Raw genomic sequence first — 6000 nt, forward strand, 5'->3', positions numbered from 1 at the left:
AGTTTTAACTGCATACATAATGTTTTATTTCTTAAGTTGAGTATATAGAAGCCTGTTTTATTATTCTTATAATTTTTAAAATATATAAAATATTTAATAATAATGTTTCTATGAGCTTTAATTCTGATTTTTAAAATGATCCATGCTAATTTAGAAAATGTGGAAAATGTAAAGCCCAGAGATAAATATGTAATTAATCAATAATACCACCAGCCACTATTTTTGAAAAAATGTATTATATCTGGAATTTTCTCCCATTATTGTGTCTTTGTATTTATATAACAATGAATATACTGTAGCTTTTGCAATATTAAAATCACATTTTCAGCATCTTGCCATTTCCTTCATCATTATAGCTTAGGATATTAATTTACACTTATTTAACTATTGTAATTTGGTATATTTTAGAAAGTTTTATGAGTTTTTATATTGCTTTTTAGTAAATTATCTTATGATGTTATTTGCCTATCTATTCACTGTGTATACATACACAATGTGTACGTACAACGTGTACATATACACTTTTATATATATATAATTTATATGTGTATATAATCTATATGACATTACTTTAAGCCCAAATGACCAAATACATTGGTTATATCAAATATATGTAAATAGGCTTAACTTACCAGTAAAAAGAAAAAAATATATCATATTGCTTATTGAAGTGGAATTTGACACAAAGCTTTTTAAAGAGCTATTCCTGAAACAAAGACAGTCAGATAATTTAAAGTTTAAAAATAGTCAAATGTTTATCCGGCAGTTAAAATTAAAAAGAAAACAGGGGTTATAATCTTGATTTCTTTTTATTTAGTACAATATTATTGACTATATTCCTTATGCTATATTTTACATTCCCATCTGGCAACCATCAAAATGTGCTCTATATCAATGAGTTTGTTTCTGTTTTGTTTGTTTGTTTATTTTGTTCTTTAGATTCCGTAAGTGAAATCATATGGCATTTGTCTTTCTCTGTCTTATTCCACTCAGCACAATATCCTCTAGGTTCATCCATGTTGTTGGAGATGACGAGATTTCATTCTTTTCTATAGCTGAGCAATATTCCATTGTATATATGTATCGCTTCTTCTTTATCCACTCATCCATCGATGGGAAAGAAGGTTGCCTCCATATCTTGGCTATTGTAAATGATGCTGCAATAAACATATGGATGCACATGTCTTTCTGAAGTAGTGTTTTGTGTTTCTTCAGATAAATACCCGGAAGAGGAATGACCGGGTTCTTCTTTGTCTCTTGTTATAGCCTATGTTTTAAAGTCTATTTTGACTGGCATAAGTACTGCTAACCCAGGTTTGTTTGTTTGTTTGTTTGTTTGTTTGTTTGTTTGTTTGTTTCCATTTTCATGAAATATCATTTTCCATCCCTTTACTTACAGTCTGTGTGTGTCTTCCAAACTAAAGTGAGTCTCTTATAGGCAGCATATGTATGAGTCTTTTTTTTCTTATCCATTCAGCCACCTTATCTTTTGAATGGAGCATTTAATCTACTTACATTTAAAGCAATTGTTGATAGATATATAGTTACTGTCATTTGTACTTACTTTTTTCTTCTTTTTAAAGAAGTCGACATTTCCTGTGACACTGGCTTGGTGGTGATGAACTCTTTTAGCTTTTTCTTGTCTATGAAGCTCAGATAAAGAACTGGGGAGAGTAATCTTGGTTTTAGGTCCTCGATTTTCATCGCTTTGAATATCCCAACCTCTTCTGGCCAGCAAAGTTTCTGTTGAGAAATCAGCTGACAGCTTATGGAGCTCCCTTGTAGGTAACTAATTGCTTTTCCCTTGCTGCTTTTAGTATTCTTTGTCTTTAACCTTTGGTATTTTAATGATACTGTGTCTTGGTTTGAGACTCTTTGGATTCATCTTGTTTGGGACTCTCTGAGCTTCCTGAGCTTGTATGTCTAGTTCCTTCATCAGGTTAGGGAAGTTTCCCATTATTATTTCTTGGAATACATTTTCAGTACCTTACTCTGTCTCTTCTCCTTCTGGTACTCCCATGATGTGAATGTTATTATGCTTGATGTTGTCCCAGAGGCCCCTTAAACTATCCTCATTTTTTTTTTAATTTTGTGGTATTGTTGTTATCATTCTGATTGGGTGTTTTCTGCTACCTTATCTTCTAAATCACTGATTTGATCCTCTGCTTCACCTAATCTGTTGATTCCCTCTAATGTATTTTTCATTTCAGTTATTGTATTCTTCATTTCTGACTGGTTCTTCTTTATGCTTTTTTTTTTAAATCTCCATTTTCATGTTTTCTATCTCTTTGTTAAAGTTCTCACTGAGTCATCTACTCTTCCCCTAAGTTCATTGAGCATCCTTATAACCAGTTTTTTGAACTCTGTGTCTGATAGATTGTTTGTCTCCATTTTGTTGAGTTCTTTTTCTGGAGCTTTTTTTCTATTCTTTCATTTAGGACATTTCTTTGCCTCCTCATTTTGATTGCCTCCCTGTGTTTGTTTCTATGTATTAGGTAGGGCTCCTAAACCTCCTGGTCTAAGTAGAGTAGCTTTATGTAGTAGGTATCCTGTGGGGCCCAGTGACGCAGTCTTCCCTGGTCAGCTGAGCCAGGCGCTCAAGGTATGTCCTTTGTACGTCGTGTGTGCTCTCCTGTTGTAATTGAGCCTTTGTTGCTGTTTGCACATCGATGAAGGGATTGACCCTTGATCTGATTGATTGTGAGGATTGGCCTGTGAGGGGCTGCCCCTACAGAGTTGGATTCACATTAGCAGGGCTCTGGTGCCTGCCTAGTCTGCTTTCAAGTGTGTCCTCCTCAAATGCAGCCCTGGGTGGTACTCTGACACCAGCTCCAGTTAGGCCAGCCACTATTTGTGCCAGCCTAAGGGCCTCCTGGGAGGGGCCCAGCCACAGGCCACATTCAACTACAGCTTGTGCACTTCTGGAGCCACCTGGCAAGAGTCACCAAGCAATCGCAGATGGCTGCCACCTGTGCTGGCTTAGAGGCACCTCAAGAGGCCAAGCCAGGAACCAAGACCAGCTGCCATTAGTGCCGGCCTTGAGACTGCTCAGCAAGTGGTACAGGGCATGCCAAGGCCATGCTATTTCTCTGGGATTTGTGAGCCATTGAGAGATTTTAGGAAAGTCCACAGCATAAGCCAAGACAGGCTGTTTGTATAGAACAGCCACTGGAGGCAGCTTGGGTGGGCCCACAAATTGGGAGGGGCAGAGTCTCAGGGAATCACCTGGGCAGGGCGACCTGTGTTAGCCAGATCGATGGAGACTCAGATATTGCAGCTGCCTGTGTCTGCATGCCAGGAGGAGGGAGAGCTCAATAAATAGACAGTGGATGTCTCCAGTAATTCTGTTCAAGAGGAAGACGCCCCTCCAGCCCTCGTCCTGAAGCCAGACAACCCATTTCCTCCCTGTATGTCCCTGGCAGTCCTTGAGAAGCTGCCCCAGCACTGGAACACAGAGCGAATGGGTCTGTCAGCGAGTAAGTCCACATGTAGGCCCCTTAAGATCTGCGACTCCCACATCCTGTCTCATTCAGCCACAGTCTCCACTGGTTTTCACAGCCAGAGATTGTGAGGACATCTCTCCTTGGCACTGGAACCCTGGGCTAGGGATCCTAGGGTGGAGCTGGGACACCTCGATCCTCCAGGGGGACCTCTGCAGCCAATATAACCCTCCTGATTCTCAACCACCATAGACGGGGGTAGGACCAGCCATATTGTGTCTCCAAACCTCCTACCAGTCTTGAGGTGGCCACTTATGTATGTCCCCAGTTGTAGGACTTCTGTTCAGACAGACCTCAGGCAACACCAAATGATGGTTATTCTGTAGTCTTGTTGTAATTTTGATGTGGCTGTGAGAGGAGGCGAGCACAATGTCTACCTTCTAGGCAGTCTTGACCAGAAGTGTTTAGCCTCCCTCACAAGGACACTTGTGCCTGCACAATAGGGCTCATCCAGTTAATCTAAGAGAAACTCCTATTTCAAGATCTTTAACTTAATAACATGTATAAAGACCTTTTTTCCATATAAGGTACGATTTACAAGTTTTGGTGATTAGGACATAATATCTCTGGGGGCCATTATTAAGCTCATTACAGTGATCATACCATTTTGAATCCCCATGAGTAGTGTATGAAAGCATGTGTTCTTTCACATCCTTATGGACTGAGTGTCTTGACAGACCTTTGGAACTTTGCCAATCTAATAATTTAGAAATAGTATTTCACTGTAGTTTTAATTGCATCTCTCTTATCAAAAGCAAGTTTGTGCCTGTTTTTGTATGTTTAAAGATAAGTTGCATTTTTCCCCTGGTAAATGTTTATAGTTCTTATATATCTTTGACAGGATTATTAGGTTTCTTTATGCCTCTCTATTTATAGGCTTATATATGAATAGGAAATGAACACTTTTTTAAAGATGTTAGTTTCAGACATTTTCCCAGTGTCTTTTTAATTGGCTATAATGTTTTTTTGCTATGCGAAATTGTTTTCTATATTTATTTAGTCAAATGTATTAATATTTTTCTTATGCTCCTTGATTTTATTCATAGTTAGGAAATTTTCTCCACTTCCACGTTATAGGTATTATCAGGGCCATGCTGCATGTGGAGGCTAAAGGAGAGACTATGTTCCTTGCCCCTTATAGCTTCAAGATTCTTGTTTTGTTTTGTTTTGTTTTGTTTTACATTTAAATCTGAGTTGTTTAGAAGATACTCTTATTTAAGACACAAATGGAACTATGTTTGCCTTTTTAACCAAATGGTTATTTAGTTATCACAACCACTTATTAAATCACTTGTCATATCTCCAATAATTTAAAATACTGCCTTTATAATGTTCTAATTTTCTAAATATAATTTAACCTATGTCAGTATCTTCTAGACTGTTGCATTAGTCTTTCTGTCGGTTCTTGGGCCAAACTACACTCTTATGTTGTACAAACTTTATTATATGTTTTAATATCTAGTAGAGCCAGCTGCCACCCCTTTTGGTCAGCCATCATTCTTCATTGTCAGAGTTTATCTGAGTGTTCTTGTAGTTTGTTCTGCCAATAAATTTGAAAATAAACTTGTTTAACTTAGTAAAAAAAAAAAAGAAATAATATTTTCATGGGGATCACATTAAATGTGGGAAATTGACATCTTTATAATATTGAGTCTTCTTGCGGAAGACTATCTTATGTCTTTCAATTTGTTCAAGTCTAATTTTTTGTTTTACATAAGTTTAGACATTGTTTCGTTATTTGTTCAATCATTTTCATCTCTTCCATAACATTTTTTTTGTTTGTATGTACATATGAAGACCTCTGGTTTCTGATGTTAATGGTTTTACCTGCTACTTTACTAAATTCTCCTTTTGTTTATAGTAATTTGGAGGGAGTTTCCAATTTGTAATCATATCAACAACAAATACAGAGATTTTACCACTTTCTTTGCTTCTAATTGCCTAATCTTGTCAACTGAATGGCAAGATGCCCCCTACACAGTATCAAATAGTGAGGATAAAAATGGTCACTTGTCTTGTTTTTGTCTTCAGCAGAAATACCGCTAGTGTTTCTCCATTCAGTAGGATGCTAGCTTTTTGTCTGAGATGTGTATGTATATTGCCATGTTAATAAAGTATCTACCAATTCCTATTTTATTACTTTTTTAAAAATATAAATAGGTGTTATACTGTTAAATACCTTTCTGCATATGGAGGTGATCATATAATTGTTGCCTTGGCTCTATTGTCATACTAGATTATATGGATAGCTTTCCTGATACTGAAACACCTTTGTGTTCTTGGAATAAGATCCATAAAGCTGTGATTTATTTTTTTATCCTGTATTCAATCAATCGTGTTAATATTTTATTTAAGAACATTCCTTCACCATATTATATGATATTAGTGAGTAATTTCATTTTTGGTACATTTTCACCATTTTTTAAATAAATTTTATACTTGCTTCATCATCTGAAATATTTGTTATGTCCTTGGAGCAGTTGAAATGGCATTGGGAATA

The sequence above is a fragment of the Pteropus medius genome, unplaced genomic scaffold (assembly GCF_902729225.1).
Source record: "Pteropus medius unplaced genomic scaffold, Ma_sr-lr_union100, whole genome shotgun sequence".
Taxonomy (NCBI): Eukaryota; Metazoa; Chordata; class Mammalia; order Chiroptera; family Pteropodidae; genus Pteropus; species Pteropus medius.